Source organism: Pinus tabuliformis, chromosome 4_2 (genome assembly GCF_031772625.1).
Source record: "Pinus tabuliformis cultivar Carrire ecotype Pingquan chromosome 4_2, CPIR1, whole genome shotgun sequence".
NCBI classification, from domain to species: Eukaryota; Viridiplantae; Streptophyta; class Pinopsida; order Pinales; family Pinaceae; genus Pinus; species Pinus tabuliformis.
The window spans coordinates 1,136,235,005-1,136,256,159 of NC_142304.1; positions in this window are offsets into that span (position 1 = coordinate 1,136,235,005).

The following is a 21,155-nucleotide window of genomic DNA, read 5'->3' on the forward strand; positions in this document are numbered from 1 at the left end:
AGCTTCTGTTTCATCTTCCTCAATGAACCTAGGAAAGCTTTGTGCCGTTTGGAGGACTTCTGCAATAGTTGCCTCCCTAGAATCTGAGAAAATATTTTGAAAATGTCTTTTCCCTAACCCAGAGAGCTCTGAGAAGGAATTGACCATCCTCCCTTCTTCGTTTTTAAGGCGCCATATAGTATTTGCAGCTTTCCTACCTTTAGCAAAGTTATGAAAAAACTTAGTATTCTCATCCCCCGATTTTATCCAGACTGCCCTACTTTTTATCCTCCATTCTTCTTCCTTATCCAGTAGGATTTTATTTTGTTGTTTCTCCAAATGGAGGATTCTGTCTTTGGATGACTGGGAGGAGTAACCATCAACCTCCATACTTTCCAACTGCTTCAGTTCCTCCCTAATATTTCCCAACTCCTCATTTTGCTTCAGCTTTCTTTCCTTTGCCCAGGAGATTGTGGCTTTCTTCAGATTTTTAAGATTCTCCATGAACAAAAAACTCCTATCCTCATCAGAGTTAGGAACAGGGTGGCTCCATGTATTATTAAACAGATTGCAGAAAGAGGGATCTTGAAGCCAAGCAGGATTGAACTTGAAAGGGGCGGGAGGCTTGGGAGGAGGGAGAAAAAGGTCTAGAAAAACAGGGAAATGGTCCGAGTTTCCTCTTTCCTCAACCCACTGTTTGATCATGGGAATTTTTGTTAACAGGGGCTCAGCTATCAGGAAACGGTCAAGTCTTTTAGCAATTCGATCCTCACCCATTCTTCGATTTCTCCAAGAAGGCTTTAATTTGATCGGAGAAGGATCATTGAAATTGTTATCCGATATGAGGTTAAGGAAGAAATCTGAAAGAGGGTCTTCTCTGGCAGATGGCCCCCAAGCTTCAGCTCTGCCAATGGAGAAATTTAAGTCACCACCCAGAAGCAAGAAAGGGGTCTTCATCACCGATTTCATCATCAGATTGTCCCAAAAAGATTCCCTGCCCTGACAGGGCCCGTAGACATTTACCAAGGTAATAGGGAAAGAGAAATCTGGGGAAAGAACCTCCATTCCCAATACAGATTTCATAGCCCATTGGTTTATAATTTTAATCCGTCCTTCTTTAATTCCAATGGAAATGCCCCCCGAATGACCAGAAGAGTCAACAGCAGTAAAAATCCATCCTGGTAAAAGAGTTTTTAGCAAGGCCTCAACCTCTACGGCCTTACCCAAAGTTTCTTGCAGGAAGATTACATCTAGATTAGAATTGTTTATCCACTCTTTTAATGCCAGTTTTTTAGGTTTGCTGGCCAAACCTCTACAATTCCAGGATGTCAAGATCATTTTATAACATTCTCAGGGGGATGGGCTGCTCTAAGAACCCCCGGGATAGAGTATTGTTTGCCATCTGCAACGTCAAGCTTGGCTTTAATCTTTGCTTTGGACATATCCGACTTCCTACCTCGCTTATTTTTTAGGCAACTTTGTTCAGAGGTTTGTCCCAATCCACCTACAGTCCCAGGATCACTAAGTTTCCCTCCCAAAGATCTCAGGTTATAGGGACAGGGAGATCTGGCAACCGAAAGAGAGAGGGGGGGCCAATGGTCTTCACGATTAATATCCAGAGCTGGTAAAGCATCAACAATAATGTCTATGGAAGGGGATATAGGATTATTTTCCACAGATTCATCAGCATTATTATCATGTACATTACCGGTTTGAAGCATTACGGAATTATGTTCCATGGTTTCATAAACATTATATTCATGTACATTACAGGTTTGAGATGTAACATGCGGGGAAACAGGAACATGCTCAGGCAAAAGATGTGTAGAAGGAAAGGTCCTTGACATACCCTTTTCTTCGTCTTCGCAATGAGCTTGTATTGCCGGGACTGTCTTGACATGCTCCTCCACGATCACCGAATCTTTGACAGGTTCCTCCACATGCACTGTCGAAAAGTTTGCAATTCCCTGATTTCCCTCTTGGTTCGGGACAGTTGCATCCACTGGGACTTTATCAGTTTCCTCTGCCTCCATATCCGCTACTCCGTGCATCTCCGGGATTTCGTTCTCCATGGATAGCTGATCAGGGTCTTGGACATTTCCTCTATTCGCTGAGGCCCGCCGAAAGTGTCGCCTCCTTCACATCAGTGGGCAATCTTTAGCCAAATGCCCATACTCATGACAGAGATGGCATCGGAACGGAAGATATTCATAATCTAATATCTGCTCAAATACGTAATCCTTATACTGGAGATTAATTGTTTTTGCTAAGCCTCTGCATGGATTAAGGGTGGCCAATATACGCGCCATCGTTCGATCCTTTGTGTGCAAAAAGGTCATATCTGCCTCCAGATATATCCCCAACCTGTTACCAATGGTTTTAAACACTTCTTCAGTCCACAGGAAGGAAGGCAAACCCGGGACACGAATCCACACAGGAAACTCGTCGGCTCTCTCCTTGAAAGCATCAAACATGGGTGTCCATTTCTTTAGCAGAATGGGAATGTTCCCAATATGCCAATTGCGCTGGAAAACCCATTCTGCCGAGTCTTTATCTACAAAACAGAGCTTAAACCAGCCCTTCCCTAGAACTTGAGCTTCAAACTGAAGCGGTCTATCCGTTACAAAACAGGATTCTCCCCACACTTGCAGAAATTCAGAGGAGTATTTCTTACCTCGGGCTCTTCCTACCAATGTGCATTCTGTGACAGCTAGGGATTCTTCAATAGATACCTCCATTCCAAGGACCAGATTGCCCTTTATCGCCTGAGATCCAATGGGTCTTTGAGACTTCCTCTTCGCCCCTTTGAATCCTAAATCTTCCACCTGGGTACCATAACCCTTACGGCTAACGTTCCTTTCTGTGTTTGTCTGCGGAAGGCCCCCACTGGATGTTATCTCCGGCTGAGGCGGATTTTGGTTTGCCAAGACTGCTTCCACGTTCCCAGAAGATGACAGTCCCTTAGCCGGTCCATCAGAAACTGCCCGCACCTCAACAGGTAGATCTCCGGGGCCCTGAACAAACGGCCCTTCAAGGGTGTGGGATACCCTTGGCAGCGAAGCCCTAGTAATTGGGGGAATCCCCTCAGAGGCCCTTAAAGGGCTGTTACTTGCAGCGAGCCCTAAGATTGGAAGATCTTCAAAACCCTTAGTCAGCTGAAAACGCGAAATGTCTTTTTTACCTTTTGGGTCCAAGGGTAATCCTTCTTCTGCTGCTCCTCTAGGAATCGAAACGCCGTCACTCTGCTTGGAACCGTCTTCTATGCTTGAATGAAGTTCCGCATTTCCCGCCGCCTTGTCCACTAAAGGAAACAGAGGGGTATCATTCGGATTTATTTCTCCAAGCCACGACAGGTCGAAAGCCCCAAAATAATGCTCCACAGCCTGAGCGTTAGTCTCTTTCCCCCACATGGACAAAATGTCTTCTAATGCTGGGTCCAAATCGACTAAATCTGCGGGGTTAACCATGGTTATCAAGTAGCAGTTGTTGGTCAATGGCGAAAACCTTCATGGTTCTTGTTGGGAGAAACGAAACAAATGCGGTTGTTCAAGCTGTAATAAAACAAAATGAAATGGTAACTCGGGAATATGACAACAGGCCTAATCCGTCGCAGGGTATAACCTCCAGCTGCCAGTCAACAGTGAACCCGCGCCGGCAGCTGTTCTGCAGCCCTCTGACCTTGCAGACTAACCGTGGCCCTTGCGAGTTTCCAAGCAGCTTCCAGGTTTCGAAACCCTAGTCGCCTCCATGGTCGCCTTAACTTCTCAATTATCTTTAACTCATATATATATATATCTATATATATATATATATATGTTTGTTTATTATGTAACATTACTTTTATAATTTCAATACAATATTTTTATAAATTTCTTTTAATTTTTAATTATTATTATATTATGTTATATTATTATAATTAATATAAATATATTTTTAACTCTACATCTATTAAGAGTGGAGACACATCAATTTTCTCAAAATGCAAACTCATTTTTAGTACAAAACTTGAGGAAAATTTTGTATATTTAAAGATTTTATTCCTATCAATGAGTGGTATATCATGAATTTATGCTAACTTTGAATAACACACTAATAAAATGTTTAAACTATAAGATTTTTAATTTTCAATTGTTTATTATAATATATAGAATTTTTTTTTTCTTATTAATATTTTTTTAAATGTTCTCTTTGTCTCTCTATATATAAAGAGCTTAGTATTAGAATAAGAACTTCTTCATATGAAAATTTAAAGTTAATAAATTTAATTAAAAAGACAAAAAAGACAACTATTTTGGAAATAAATCTCAACCTTTGATTTGTGTACAAGATTGGAATTTTAAGGAAGTTGATAAATTTCCTTAACTCCATAATTACTTGTGAATATTATGTGCTCATTTTAATCTTTCTTTATCAAGAAATCACCATAAAAGCAAGATCACAGTACATCGGAAAAAAGACAACAATTTATACTCGGAAAACCCCTAGGAAGAAAAACCCAACAACCTTCTTCTTAGAAAAATATTCAAATCAACCAGAGAAATCAAAGTCAATAGATTTCAAAACTTTAGCCTCTCCTTATAGATATAAATTCTCTGCACTCTCTGCACAGAAATCGAAAATCTATTTATTATGTTCACTCTTCACAAACTTTAGATCTCAACTTCAGGTAGACTTCGAAAATCTATTTATTATGCCACTCTTCACAAACTTTAGATCTCAACTTCAGGTAGACTTCTGTAGCTTCAAATTCTCTTTAGATAGACCTCTAAAGTAAATGAGTATGACTATAATCTCAGACTTCTCTTCTAGGTCTCGGCCTAGAGTCCTTCTAAGACTTAGCCTAGATATCGCTTCTAAATAAAAGGAACAATAAGGACTGTAAAGACTTCAAATCCTTTAACAAACACTTCAGGTTTCAGACTTCGAATGCAAAGAGATCCTCCTTTAATCTTCGAGCTAGTGCAGGCTTTAAATGGTATGTAATCCTCCTTCAAATTCAACTTATTTTAGACTTTGGATGACAAAGTAGAATTGAATTTTCAGACCTCGTATACTTCCTTCTTTCGAGCAAATCCGAGCTCTTTATCACAGATTAAGTACTAGAGCAAGATAGGGTAGAAAGAATAAGAACTTCATATTTTCTCTTCCTTCTTCCTAAACAAAATTCAGATAATGTTACATAAGTATGGAACTTGGATCTTCAAGAATATACTTAAACAAAACTCAGATTCCTTATTATATTGCAGAAGAATACTTCAGCTGCCTTATTATAGTCTTTCTACTTTGTCTTCTAAAAAATGTGAGTTGCTTTGTTAAACTGTCAGTGCATAAGGCCAACTTGCACTTCTGTACATCTTTAAAATGATGAATTTTATTTTTTTAAATGTCGTGAAATACATTGATGGAAAATACAAACGTTTGATCAATATAAACATGATAACCATGTTGCAAACAAACATAATATTTTGGTTTTCCAAATACAATGATAATAAAGACATTATTTGTTAAAAATGACAAGAAGAAAATTTTGATATAATTTTTCCTTGAATTAAATTAAGAGAAAATTGTAATTCCACTTCACAAGACAACAAAATTGAGTTAACTCAGTTAATTCAACTAAGTTGGCTCAATGAATTTGAGTTGAGGGCATAACTTGTGTCATGCAAAGTGGTTCCTAAGTTTTGAGGAGTCTAGGTTGAGTTTAATTTGAGTTGTAATAATTTAATTCAGTTAAACTAATTCCAACTAATGGAGGAACTAGTAGGAGGTCTAGTAGTGGGGTGCAACTTCATGTGTTCAACTAGTTAACTAATAAATCAACCATAATTAACTCATACATGCATGAAATTCGAGTTATCCAATTGAGATGGGAGTTCAAGCGCAGTGTACTCTTAGTTGTATAATTTTCTGAGTTGTACAAGTGGTGCATGCAGTCAAAGAAGGGCCTATAGTGATTGCGCAATTCAGGATGGGGGTTTCCCTATTTAATAGGGGGATAATTCCTTGAAAAACAATGCAATGAAATATAAGCTTGGAAGCTAGCAGAATGGGCTAAGTATTGGCCATAGTCAGTGTGTGAGGCGGAAGATAGATTATACTTGTGTAGATATTGTTTAGGCTTGAACATGCATTATATTTTTTCTCTATTTTTATGATCTAATGCAATATACAAATAGGAAGGGGTTTTGAGCAACAAGCTTTCTGCTTAGATAAATATCTAAGCATATGTGATTGAATCTTGTCTCATGTTTATGTTGTGATTTTTTTATCGATTAATTGTTTCCACTAATGAGTAGAGTAGATTCAAGTCTTTTGTTTTAGCAAAATTACATAAGCAGTTTGAATCTACAAGGAATTTCTACATGGTATCAGAGTTCGGATCACTATATAGCAGGATTCACAATAGAGGAGATTTCAAACTTGTTATTGTAGGAGGATCAAACTTGTAGGATCAATTCTTCAGAGCTAGAAAGATGGCCTTCTATGGACTAAGACTCGAGTATGCCCTTGAGGGTAGCTCGAATTGTGTTACTTTGAAGGACTACATGGAGGCAATGCAAAAAGATAATGAGTTGAATGAATTCATTGATAATGATATCCAGAAATCGGTAGTAGCTGATGCTCAAAATCTAGCAGATTGGAAGAAGTGTGCAGCTAGGGCTAGGAGGATCATCCTGGAGGGTATGAGAGACCACATAGTCTTTACACTACATGGAAAACAGACTCCCTTTACTATGTGGAAGACTCTCAATGAGCTATTCAGTAATAGTAATGAAGCCAAGAAACTTGAACTGATGAAGAAAATGAGGATTGAAGACAAAGGGTATGAGATGGTATTCAGAGATGAGAAGGCCTACCTCAAGAATCTTGCTTCATGTCAAATCAAGCAATTTGGTGTTAGGATCAAGGGCCTCTACACATCAGAGGAAGATGCATGCAAAACCTTGAGGAGAAAGGCAGGGATTAGAATTGTTGTGGTTGAGAGGGAGCATGATTTAGCTCTCAAGAGAAAGCCTAAACTAGTTGGCAGTTAGGCTAACCTGGAGAATAATGATGAAGAGGACCAGTTAGAAACCTCTAGTACGAGGAGAATTCGAGCCAACTGGGCAAAGTGAGCACATGCAACCATACCTAGATGTGTGAGTTGGGGCGATGTGAAGTAATAGTCTCAATAGTTGCATAAATTTGGGCAGGGTCCATTGAGGTGTTTTTGTCTCATGGATCCTTGACTGTTGATGTGTGGTCCTTACTACAGTGATCCTTGAATGCATGATTTTCCTTTCCTTCTAGGAGCTCGATATTGAATTTGTTGTATGTATGTAATTTCAGATCTCCAGGATCAGAAATTGCGTCCTGCTGTAGCCTTCTGAGTCCTCGTTGCAACCCCATAGGTCTGATCAAGATTGGATTCTTCAAGAAAGAGTTATGCCCAGTCTCCCACAATGACCTGATTATAGCCTAGTTTAGTAGACTGAACTTGTATGAAGTGCCACGTGTCACTGTTGTGATCTTTGGCATTGAAAATGCTACTCAACAAACTAAATTCCGTCCTCTTTCTGTGAATATTTACAAAATTTGAATCCAATGCTCAGAGAGAACGTTATGACAATTTTCCCAATGTCAACTATTTGACATGGAATTCGAGAACCTGCTATAGGAATTTACAGGGTAAGTTCCACAGAAAGAATACCAAAAGGACACCGCTCACAACCAGATCTCAAATCAATACACCAGTATTTTTGACGTGGTTAAAACCCTCAGAGTGCAAGGAGGGAAACAGTCCACAGCCTGTCCCAACGTGGGTACTACAGGCAATTTATTAATCAAAGAATGAAAATTTACATTAGCTTCTCTCATGCACGGATTACCCGAACAATGACCCTCCATGCGCTTTAAATAGAACTCATGGACCAATCGGGTGTCAAGCCACGGATCAAGTGTCGGTAATACCGAGGTGAGAGTGAACCGTCGGATCACTACATATCGTGACGGTCGGATTGTAAGTTACAAAATGTACAACGGTAAAGAAACACACTTTACCTAACTCTAACCTAACTCTATACTAGACCAAGTTGAACTTAACTATATCCTATGTGTCGGAATATCCTAACATCCCCCCTTAAGAACAACTTGGGATAGGATTGAAGGATTTACAAATATGACACAATAGGAGAAGGAAGGAGGCACTAGAGCCTATCCCCCCTTAGTGACGACTTCCTGAACTCCAAGCATATATCAAAGTTTAGTGAACTTCGCCTCTGTGAGAGCCTTTGTGAAGATGTCTGCAACCTGATCATCTGTTGGACAATATTGCACTTCAAGAACATGGTCATGAATGAGCTTTCTGATGAAGTGCATGTGTAGTTCAATGTGTTTGCTGCGCTGATGCTGGACTGGATCTTTGCATAGCTGAATGGCACTTTGATTATCACACCAAAGTGTGGTTGGATGCTGCTGCTCAAAGCCAAACTCTGATAGGATCTGACGAAGCCACAAGGCTTCCTTACTAGCTTCCACGGCACCACGATACTCTGCTTCTGCTGACGAAAGAGAAATGGCAGCCTGTTTCTTACAAGCCCATGTAATAGGTCCTGAACCAAGAGTGAAGACATAACCGGCAGTAGACTTCCGATCATCATGGTCACCAGCCCAATCAGAATCAGTGAAACCAACTAACAGAGGAGCTGCTTTGGCACTGTAATGAATCCCAAACTGTACTGTACCTCGAACATAACGAAGTATTCTTTTAGCTGCTTTCCAATGACTTTCACGGGGGTTTTGCATAAAACGAGCAACAAGGCCAACAACAAAGGAAAGATCAGGACGAGTATGGGTTAAATACAAGATTTTTCCGACAAGTTGACGGTATAAGGTAGCATCAACTTCAGGAGAAGTACAAGAGACTGAAAGTTTGACTCCAGACTGAAAGGGAGAAGGGGCTGGCTTACAGTCTTCCATGTGAAAATGACGAAGAATATCACAAGCATACTTGGACTGGGAAAGGAAAATACCCTCCTGGGATTGCAAGACTTGAAGACCGAGAAAATAGTGTAAGTGTCCTAAGTCTGTCATTTCAAATTTCTTTTTAAGGCTGGACTTCACATGGTTTATAAGGTTGGGATCACTACCAGTAAGAATAAGATCATCAACATAAAGAACAAGGATGATAAGAGAGTTGCCCACTTTCTTGGTGTAGACAGTATTGTCAGAATGACACCTAGAAAAGCCAGATTCTAAAAGAAAGCTATCCATTTTGGCATACCAAGCCCGAGGAGCTTGCTTGAGGCCATAAAGGGATTTCTTAAGTCGACAAACAAGGCTGGAGTCTGTTTGTATGAAGCCAATGGGTTGTTCCATATAGATTTCTTCCTGCAAGTCCCCATGCAAGAAGGCAGATTTAACATCCATCTGATGGACTTCCCATTTTAAAGAGGCAGCAAGGGAAAGAACAAGGCGGATAGAGTTCATTTTGGCAACAGGGGAGAAGGTTTCAGTGTAGTCAATGCCTTCAACCTGTGAAAAGCCCTTAGCAACGAGACGAGCTTTATGTTTATCAACTTTCCCATCTGGTCCATACTTGGTTCTGTAAACCCATTTACATCTAACAAGTTTGCGTCCCTTTGGTAGAGGAACAAGATCCCATGTATCATTTGTCATCAATGAATGATATTCTTCATTCATAGCTGCTTCCCAATGTGGATGGCCTGAAGCTTCTGCAAAAGTGTCAGGATCATGATTTACTGGAGCTTGAGCTAGTAAAGAAGAGGCTCTTTCAAACTGAGAACGTGTACGTCGCTGATCTGTAGGATCACCGGCAAGATCACCTGCTGCATCCCGAGTAGCACGGACCCATCTTGGAAGTTGAGGATCCTGAGAAGGTGGGGGAGGATTATCATCCTCGCTTTCATCATCTGAAGAAGAAAGGTTTTCAAAAGTAGAAGAGATAGGAAGAGGTGGCACATCCGCCGGACTAGGCTCGCAGGCCGATTTATTTTCATCAAATTTTACATCTCTTCTAATGATAACATTTTTGGACTTAAATGGAATAAGTCTATAACCTTTTACATCTTCAGAATATCCAACAAAAGTACATTTCTCACTCTTAGGTTCTAAAGCTTTATGCTTTTCATCTGGAATATGGGCCCATGCTTCACTTCCAAACACACGAAAGTGACTTACATCTGGTTTAATGGAACTCCAAGCTTCTTCTGGAGTGATATTCTCTAGAACCTTAGTAGGAGTGCGATTGATTATATAATTTGCACAATTAATTGCTTCGGCCCAAAAACTAAGACTGAGTCCTTTAGATTGCAGCATACAATTAGCCATTTCCTTTAAGGTGCGATTTTTCCTTTCAGCTACACCATTTTGTTGTGGAGTGTATGGAACAGTATGTTGCATTTGAATTCCATTTTCGGTGCAAAAGTTGATGAATGTGTTTTTAACATATTCTCCACCATTATCAGTTCTTAGCTTAAGAATTTGATGTCCAGATTGTTTTTCAACAAAGGCTTTGAAGGCCAAAAAAGTGTTAAATACTTCGCTCTTGAGTTTTAAGAAGTATACCCAAGTGCGTCTGGAGAAATCATCAATGAAAGTTAAGAAGTACTTGCAGCCAGAGAATGAAGCAACAGGAAGAGGACCACATAAATCACTGTGCACAAGCTGTAAAGGGGCTGAGGCGTGCCAAGAGGCACGTTTGTCAAAACTGTCCCGATGATGTTTTCCGAGTACACATCCGGAACAAACACCATCTCTGCAAGATACCATAGGAAGACCTGTCACCATATTTTCTTTACATAGATGCTGAAGGGAGCGATAGTTTAAGTGACCAAATCGCTCATGCCAAAGTTTGCTCACTTCATCATTATGAGCAACAAATACTGAGGGAAGATTGGATGACCCAAAGTTGTGAAACTTATACAACCTTTTGGAATCATCAGCAAGACCAGTAGCTAGAATCTGTTTAGATCTTTTAGATCCTTGATTACAACATCATGAGGTGAAAATTCAACAATTTTACCTTCACCTGAGTGAGTTATCTGATAGACAGATAGAAGGTTGCAGGATAAGGTTGGAACACATAATACATCATTAAACTGACCATTGTCTAGATGAACAGTTCCAGTCCCTACAACATTAAGAGATCTATCATCACCAATATATATATTTTTGGTGTTACAATCATTTAAAGAAGAAAACATGGCTTGGTTTTTGGCCATGTGACAAGAGGCTCCAGAATCAATGAGCCACTCATGAGAATGAGAAGAAGAAGAAGATACATTTAATGCATAACCAGACTGAGATGATTGACAATGAGATGCAGAAAGTGCCATTCCGGAAGTTGAAGTTGAAGTAGGCTCCACATGGATGTTATGTTTCTTCATTGCGGCTTCCAAGGCTTCCATCTTCTTAAAGCATTTAGATTCTAAGTGGCCATCTCGATTACAAAAGTTACAATGTCTATCAGTCTTCTTCCATTTGTTTTTATTGGTCTTATCATTTTGCTGAAATGATCTTTCATTTTGAGGCTGAAATGGTTTAGGACCATTCTTTTGAGGATATGACTTCTTAGGATTCTTTGAATTTGGTTGCTGCTGGGCGGCTAACGCTTTCGTGGAAGAGTTTCCAAGATTAAGAAGACCAAGGTGTAAGAGTTTTTCTTGTTCTCTTATTAAGGAATCACAAAAGGAGTCAAAGGAAGGGGCCTTGTAGTCTTGTCCTTGACAAATGAAAGCTTCCCTTGTAGAATGGAAAGTGGAAACAAATACAGAGTAGGCTGGTCCCAACTTAGTAAGGATGGAATAAATAAGGTTACCATCTTCTTTCTTAACTTTAACACCTTCCAAGAGATATCTAAGGGTCTTGAATTTGGACAAGAAATCTTCAATGCAAGAAAAATTATTAGGATCCAAAGTAAGCAGCTCATTTTCAAGTTGATGGGCTCTAATTTCATTTTTAATCCCAAAAACTTTAGCAAGTTTTTCTAATGCTTCATGAGGAGTCTCAAGTCCTGCAATGTGGAATCTAAGATCAGGAGAAATAGACATCCCTATCAAACCACGTGCTTGATCTTGTCTATTTTCCCATTTTGCCGCCTTGTCTTCATCTTTTGGTTTCTTCTCTTGGTTTGTGGCTATTCTGAAGAGACCTTTACTTCTAAGTAAATCTTCCATGTATTCTACCCATTGGAAGTAGTTAGTGCTATCAAGAATGACTTGGCATGGAATTTCCATTTAAAAAAAACTGAAGCTGAAGATGCTGAAAGTAAGTGTTCCAACGGATAGATCTCGAAAAAATAGGCGGTTTTAAAAAAAACGGCTCTGAAAAAGGCTTCCGGATGAAGAAGTTATGGCTTTTTGAAAAACAATTGTTGACGTTGCCGGCAAAGTGCGCGAATGTGCGGGAATGAAAAAATCCGCCCCCACAAAATGGAGACTTGAACCCAAGACCTCTACTCTCTTAAAATAGCTTTGAACCAATTGATCTATACAAAAAATTTGAGAGAGAGAGAGAGAGAGGGGGGGGGGCCTTGGTTTGCGTGCTTGCCTTGAGAAAGCTCTTTTTCCCTACAAAACACAAAACACAAAACCCAACACGAATATGCAAAGAAAAACGAACCTTGCGGCTCGAAGTTAGCTTTAGCCAAAAAACTAGAAATTAAAAAAAAAAAAATCTCAAAGTTAGCTTTAGCCGAAAAACTAAATATTTTTCTCAATGTTTCTGATTTTCCGAGATCACACTAAGGTGCAGGGAAAAGAGCATACGCATGAGAAAAATCCTTCCTTTCTGTTTCTGATTTGCCTAGATCGCACAGAATCGCAGGGCAAAGAGCATACGCAGAAATGAAAGGTATAGATCCGGTTAAAAAAAAGGCTAAATAAACTGAGACCGAAATAAGCAGAGAGAAAATAACAGTAAACTGCAAAAGAAACACTGTATACCTCCCGATCTGAAAAATGACGCAGCTAGGGCTACCGGAAACCTTTTCGCGTGAAACGAAAGGGGTTCCTCACTGGAACAGATGCTCCGAACACAACAGAGCAGTCCTCTCGGCCCGAAAGCAGTCAGAAACAGCAGATCTAGGAAACGACAGCCGCATGCAGTTCTACCGGCTTCAGATTTGGATCACCAACAGACGCGGCCCTCAAATAGCTCTGATACCATGTAGGAATTTACAGGGTAAGTTCCACAGAAAGAATACCAAAAGGACACTGCTCACAACCAGATCTCAAATCAATACACCAGTATTTTTGACGTGGTTAAAACCCTCAGAGTGCAAGGAGGGAAACAGTCCACGGCCTGTCCCAACGTGGGTACTACAGGCAATTTATTAATCAAAGAATGAAAATTTACATTAGCTTCTCTCATGCACGGATTACCCGAACAATGACCCTCCATGCGCTTTAAATAGAACTCATGGACCAATCGGGTGTCAAGCCACGGATCAAATGTCGGTAATACCGAGGTGAGAGTGAACCGTCGGATCACTACATATCGTGACCGTCGGATTGTAAGTTACAAAATGTACAACGGTAAAGAAACACACTTTACCTAACTCTATACTAGACCAAGTTGAACTTAACTATATCCTATGTGTCGGAATATCATAACACCTGCAAAAACCCTAACTTACTCTGATCATACTTCGAAAATATAGCGCAACAAGATTTGAAATTTGGTCACAAAGTTCATCAAGCTTTAAGATAAAATGGGTTTTAATTTCAGCTTTTGAAGTTTTGCAGAAAAAAAGTTATAGTGAAAATTCCATGATGACCTGTTTGAAGCCACAAAATCCCTACAAGAGGAGGATATGAGGGTCATTATTTATATGAATGTCTTGAGTTGAGAGGGTCCTCAACAAGTGAATGTTGGAGAGATTTTAGGATAAAAAAAATATTATTAATTATTGATTATTCAATGACCACAACCAATTATGAGTGCCATGCCACAACCCCATAGGGTTTTAGCCCACTCACTAGGGTTACTAACTTCAAACACAAATAACTCTCAAACCGTGAAGAACTGGGAGGCGTACCATATATCAACGGAAACATATCGATGAGTAGAATCATTGAGAAGATATTTGACGCAAAATAATATGATTTTTCAAGTCAAATTTCCCTTTTAAGATCGGGGTAGTCCCTGGTGCTGCTTGGGTTGACATCAATGACAACCACTGATCAACTATCTCCCCCTTTGGCATTGATGGCAACACTAGTACTTACCATGCGATCATGAAACCTCTTCCTACTGCCTTCTCTCCCCCTTTGTCATCAGTGGCAAAGGGTAACTCGCCTTGACAAACAACCATCCTGCAGACCTATACACACCTCCACTCCCCCTTTCTACTCAAGTAGATAAGAGAAAGAGTCTATTGAAAACTTGGGAGAATCCAAAGCTTTTGATGAAGATACTCAAATGCTTCACGAGGTAATGTTTTAGTAAAGATGTCAGCAATTTGTTCCTTTGTGCCAACATATTCAAGCTTAATATTCCTTTCGGCGACCTGCTCTCTAACGAAATGATATTTAATCAGAATGTGCTTCGTTTTGGAATGCATCACAAGATTTTTGAAGACATTGATAGTGCTGGTGTTATCGCAATAGATGGGAATAGGCTCACCAAACTTGACTTGAGGATGTTACAAATTTTGCTTCATCCAGAGAACTTGTGTACAACAGGTTGTTGTCGCGGTATATTCTGCTTTTGTTGTGAATAACGAGATTGAAGACTATTTTTTTACTTAACCATGAAACAAGACAACCACCTCGATAGAATGTTTCTCCACTGGTACTATTACGATCATCAACATTTCCTACCTAATCTGCATCTGTATAATCTTGGATGACCAGATCATTTTCTTTGGGATACCATAGACCATATTCTATTGTGCCCTTAAGATATCGAAAAATTCTTTTGACAGCAATAATATGAGATTCTTTTTGGTGCTGCTTGGAATCTTGATACTTGTCGAACTACCTGCATCACATAAGGTCGGGAGGCTGTCACATATAGGAGACTACCAATCATGGATCTATACAACATTTGGTCCACATCCTTTGACGAATCTTCTAAGCTTAACTTGCAACCTGTTGGGGGTAAGGACTGGCTTGCAATCTTCCATATGGAATTTTTTGAGCATTTCCTTGATGTACTTGGTTTGATATATGAATGTTCCTTTATCCTGTTGAGAAATCTAAAGCCCCAAAAAATATGTCAGCTTACCAAGCATAGACATTTCAAACTCACTTTGGATTTTTGTGGCAAATTCTTTACTTAATCTGCCATCAATGCTTCCAAAGATTATATAATCGTTAGGCTATCTTGATCCACTTTCACATAGAGATTGTTGTCATCGCTTCCTTTCTTAAATCCTTGTTGATGTAGATACTGATGAAAAGAGATCTTGGTATAAGGCCAAAATCCCCTTTCTTGTAAAAATATCAGACCTTGGACCTATAGTTAATACCCACAAATCCCTATCGGAAGCGCTCTAGGCATTAAGCCTTTTATAACCATGGACTTACTTTAAACTATACTTTGTAACTATCGGCGCCTTTGCATCTATCGGAGGCCACCGCCCAACTGTGCTCACACTTTACAACCACCACAAGCATTACCATATATATGTCTTAAGGTTTAACCCCGCAGCCAACCATATATAAATACACGAGAAAACCATGTAGTCCCGCTCAAATGAACATCCACGGACTTCAAACTTTATATCCCTGCCTTTATGATTATCGGTGGGTCTGGTTATCGGTGGTCACAATAACTGTTAAACCCTGATCTCCGATGCGGTGCAGACCCGACACACTTTTAGACTCCCTTCTGTATGGATTTCGGGTCAAATGGATATCGGCGGTTTCTGTCAGTGATCTATTATGTAATGGGTCTAACCCGCGGACCCGACGAACCCTTTAACTGCGATATATAATATTTCGGGTTCGGTTCTCGGAACATACAGTTATGATTTATTCGGACCCGACGCCCCTTCAGTTGTTATATATAATGTTTCGGCTTCGGATTTCAGAGCTCGCCCACTTGGTCGTGCTATAGGCTCCTTTCGGACCCGAAACTCTTATACGCTGTGCTCTATAATAATTCGGCTCCAATATATGTCGGAGCTTCCACATTCCACTGTTATAAAACCCTTCCGATGCGATGCAATATTGGTTCAGACCCGATAAAGGTTAGAACCAATATTGATAATATTTCACGTCCGCCAATGTTCCGCTTATGTATGAAAGCATTCGTCCTCTGTGTAAACAGAATTATACACAGAGCTTTATAAAAAGATCTTAGAGAATCTATGGAAGTAGCAGTGAAAGGGAAACTACCATGAATGCATAAATCAAGCATCAAGCGGGAGAACTAAGAAAAATTCATCAATTTCAACTCACGGTACAACCAATTATCCGGTACATTCAAACACACACTCAATTAACAAAAACCATTTACTGCAGATACATAGTGAAAGAAACCTCTCAAGGAATAATACTTCCAACATGAGACATGCGCTTTGTGCGTTCCAATATAAGCAAGAAACTCGGCATATATTAATATGAAGGCATAATTTTACATTGAGAGACTTCGGTCTCATATACACACACACAAACAGGCCAAATTTTCTTCACTAATGGCCTTCTCTCTCATAGGCCCGATTATCAACACTGGTGGCATCCTCCCACAAGCCAGATTCTCAACACTAGTGGCCTCCTCCTTGCCTGTAGGCTTACATACATATATATAAACATTGAATCGATCCTTGAAGCCTAAAGCTTCTACATGCATGCATCTATGACAAAAGCCTCTTGAGGCTTTATTCCATCTTTTTCCTATTTTAAAACAAGAAAGCCTCCTTATCCACATCTATTTCTTTTATGCCTAAAAGCTCTCCCTTACTCCTAGAATCATGGGACTACTCATGTTCTTATTTATTTATTTGAGAGCATCTAATTAAATCACATCTAAATACTACTTTGACTTGGAACTTAGGAAACTAATTTCTAAAATGTATGACCCCCTATGTCTATTATTTACACTGATTTCCCTTGGGTTGAATGCTCCTGCATCAGACTCCCAAGGTAGAAAAATTTCATGATCTCCTGATCATGTGTTTAGATCTATGTTTGCCTGGATCCCATATCTTGTGCTGTAACTTCTCATTGGTCGCTGCTTCTGTTTGTTGTTCATCTCCAGGTCTCCACACTTTATGCGGTCTTGCTCCACTTGCTGCACTTTCACAATCTGTCTCTGTCTTTATTTTGCTGCTGCTGCTTTTCTTCTTTGCGGATGTCTTTCTCTGAGACACTTTCAACATGATTCTTCTGATTAATTCAATTTCCTTGTCCAATAAATCTTCAAGCTACTGATTTCTTACTGCCACCCAATCATCCATGCCCTCTTGTTTTCTACAACGGAAAACTTCTTCCTTGCCTTCTCCTATCAACAACTTACTGGAATGGTACATTGTGTACTCTTTTCTGCTACCTTCATCTCTATGCATCTGCAACTCCCAATTCTGAAATTGAGATTCTTTCTGCACTGAATTTTGAGCATTCAATATCCTTTCCAGCAACATAATGTCCTCATCCCATGGATTAGAAATTTCTACAGAATTCTCGTCTTTCTCATTCATTTGACTGCTCAACTAAGTCAAATGTCCTTCCACACCTGCGATAATATTTTCATTCATAAAACACTTGTTAAAACAAAATTCATAAGGCATCAGTGCCTTACTTCCCTCTGCCAACACTTCAGTATGAAAATTTCTTTGCCTTCTACTACTGCCTTCAAACTCTATTATTTCGGTTGCTGTAGTTGCCTTTGCTGTAACTGTTGTTACTGCTCTTCTTGTTTCCAACATTGATACTGCTGTTGTAAATGTTACCGAAGTCTCTCAATGTAAAATTATGCCTTCATATTAATATATGCCGAGTTTCCTGCTTATATTGGAACGCACGAAGCGCATGTCTCGTGCTGGAAGTATTATTCCTTGAGAGGTTTCTTTCACTATGTATCTGCAGTAAATGGTTTCTGTTAACTGAGTATGTGTTTGCATGTACCAGATAATTGGTTGTACCGTGAGTTGAAATTGATAAATTTGTCTTAGTTCTCCCACTTGATGCTTGATTTATGCATTCATGGTAGTTTCCCTTTCACTGCTGCTTCCGTAGACTCTCTAAGATCTTTTTATAAAGCTCTGTGTATAATTCTGTTTACACAGAGGACGAATGCTTTCATACATAAGCGGAACATTGGCGGACGTGAAATATTATCAATATTGGTTCTAACCCTTATCGGGTCTGAACCAATATTGCATCGCATTGGAAGGGCTTTATAACAGTGGAATGTGGAAGCTCCGACATATATCAGAGCCGAATTATTATAGAGCACGGCGTATAAGAGTTTCGGGTCCGAAAGGAGCCCGTAGCACGACCAAGTGGGTGAGCTCCGAAATCCGGAGCCGAAACATTATATATAACAACTGAAGGGGCGTCAGGTCCGAATAACTCAGAACTGTACGTTCCGAGAACCGAACCTGAAATATTATATATCGCAGTTAAAGGGTTCGTCGGGTCTACGGGTTAGACCCATTATATAATAGATCGCCGACAGAAACCACTGATATCCATCGGACCCGAAATCCATACAGAAGGGAGTCTAAAAGTGTGTCAGGTCCGCACCGCGTCAGAGATCAGGGTTTAACAGTTATTGTGACTGCCGATAACTGGACCCGCCAATAATCATAAATGCGGGGATATAAAGTTTGAAGTCCGTGGATGTTCATTTGAGCGGGACTACATGGTTTTCTTGTGTATTTATATATGGTTGGCTGCGGGGTTAAACCTTAAGACATATATATGGTAATGCTTGTGTTGGTTGTAAAGTGTGAGCGCAGTTGGGCGGTGGCTTCCGATAGATGCAAAGGCGCCGATAGTTACAAAGTATAGTTTAAAGTAAGTCCATGGTTATAAAAGGCTTAACGCCTAGAGCGATTCCGATAGGGCTTTTTGGGTATTAACTACAGGTCCAAGGTCTGAGATTTTTACAAGAAAGGGGATTTTGGCCTTATACCAAGTTCTCTTTTCATCAAGTGGTATCAGAGCAGGGAAAGTTCCTGTGGGGAGAAAGATTCCAGAGAGGAAAAGTGGTATCAGAGAAGAATTGAGATTAAAGCAGCATTAATATCAGAACAGAAATGAAGTGGGAAGATTTCTTTGAAAAGAAACATGCACACAGGAAAAGGTAATGTGCTGAATGATAAAATACTACAGTGGGAGATTGTAGCAATTCCAGCAGAGGCTTGGATCAAATAGGAATAGATAATTCTTTAAAGGAAAGAGAAAGCAAGATTGCTTAATGAAAGTTCTGAAGGAAAAAGGAATTGAGAACCCAACCAGAGGACAAGCCATTCAAGGTGCAGAAGAATGGAGGTAATATGTTATGTTCTGTTTTAAATTAAGAATGTGTGTTTATGCTAATGCACAGGGATAGCAAGAGAAGCTGTGAGAGAAGAACCAAGTGAGTTCTTAAAGACAGAGTAAAGAGAATACTCTTATAGAGAAGTGGCAGTGAACCTGAAGAATCCAATAAGAAATTGGATGGAGAGGACAACTGAAGTGTTCTCAGGAGAGAGTGGGAGATTGCATAAGCCTAGAAGGAGCAAAGGTGTTTCTTAGGAAGAGGTTCCAGACAGAGGACCCATACTTACCAAAAGACTAAGTGAGGAGAGCTTAGTGAGGTAAGATTGCAGCCAGGAGGACTAGCTGTTGCAGAGGCTTGTTGCAAAGGAGCTCATGAAGAAAGAAGAGAAGAAGATGACTACTAATAGTCATAGTAGATGTTCAGGAAAAAGCCACAGTAGAGGACATAAGAAAGAGGATGCCAAGGAAAATGGGAAGAAGATGAGTCAAGAGGAAATTGACAAAGAGGTTTCTGAATTAAAAGAACAACTCAATGCCTTAAGGAGAATGCTTGAGGAAAGCCAGAGACTAGGTTGGGTCTTAAGTAAGAAGCCAGTAAAGTGGCATAAGTTGCAGAGAAGGTTGCAACAAAAGGAAGTGAAGTGGTTGAAGGGAAAACTCAAGGAAGTTGAAATGGAAGAATCCATTTATGAACCAGAACAAGGAGAATTTCTAGGAGATAGTGAAGATGAAGACTTGAAGACTGAAACTTCAAGTCAGACCAAAGTGTCACATGGTTTTAAATCTGACAATTTGTGTATGTTTGCAGGTGAAGGAAAATTGGCTGATATTGTCATGAAGAAGGAAAAAGACCAGCAGAATCAAAATTCTGTTGTGGAAGATCATGAGGTAGATAGATCTCATATACAACTAGAGAAGATGATCATGGAGGATCAGGGAAGAGGTTCAGAGGAACGCCACAGAGATGAGATGACTGCAAAAGTTCAAGAAAGAGAGATTGCAGTAATGAAGGTACAATTGCAGGTAATGGAAGAATGGTTGCAAGAGCAGGAAAATCCAAATAGGAAATGGATCTTTCCACTGAAGGGAAAGAGAGTGATTTGGATTGCAGAGGAAGTTGAGGCAAACTGTGATTGCCTTGCTAAAAAAGGAACTTAGAGTTCTTGAGCCAGAGATGGAAATTGAAGATTCCAAATGCAGATTTGTTCTGAAGGAAATAATGGAGGAAGCAGTCAAGACTGAAAAGTCTTGTGATTTAAAAACTAATGAGTTGTACATGTTTGCAGGTACAACACAGGGGAATAAGCAAGTTTTAGAGTTTGATCAAGAAGATTTGAATCTGAAGGTTGTTCAGATTGATGATGAGTTAGAAAGATCTTAGAAGGAGATGGAGACGAAGGAGTCTAATCAGGATGTTGATGCAGAAAGAGAAGGACCAGCTGATGATTGGTCAAGCACTAGGGAAGGTATGGAAAATCGTGTGAAGTTTCCAAGTTCTACTCCTAATGAAGTTGTTGAATTGTATAGGAAACTAGATCTCCAGATAAGAGAGTTGGAGAGACATAGGACTTATGTGCAGGTTAATTTGCTGAAGTGTTGAAAAGTGTGAAACAAGAAATGATTTTTGAGAATGCAACAAGATGATGGAGCTTAGTGAAAAGAGTCGCCTTCACTAAGTGGGCCCGCAGGAAAATTATGGCGCAAGTTCTATTTTTGATCACAGTGTGGATGATCATAGTGTGG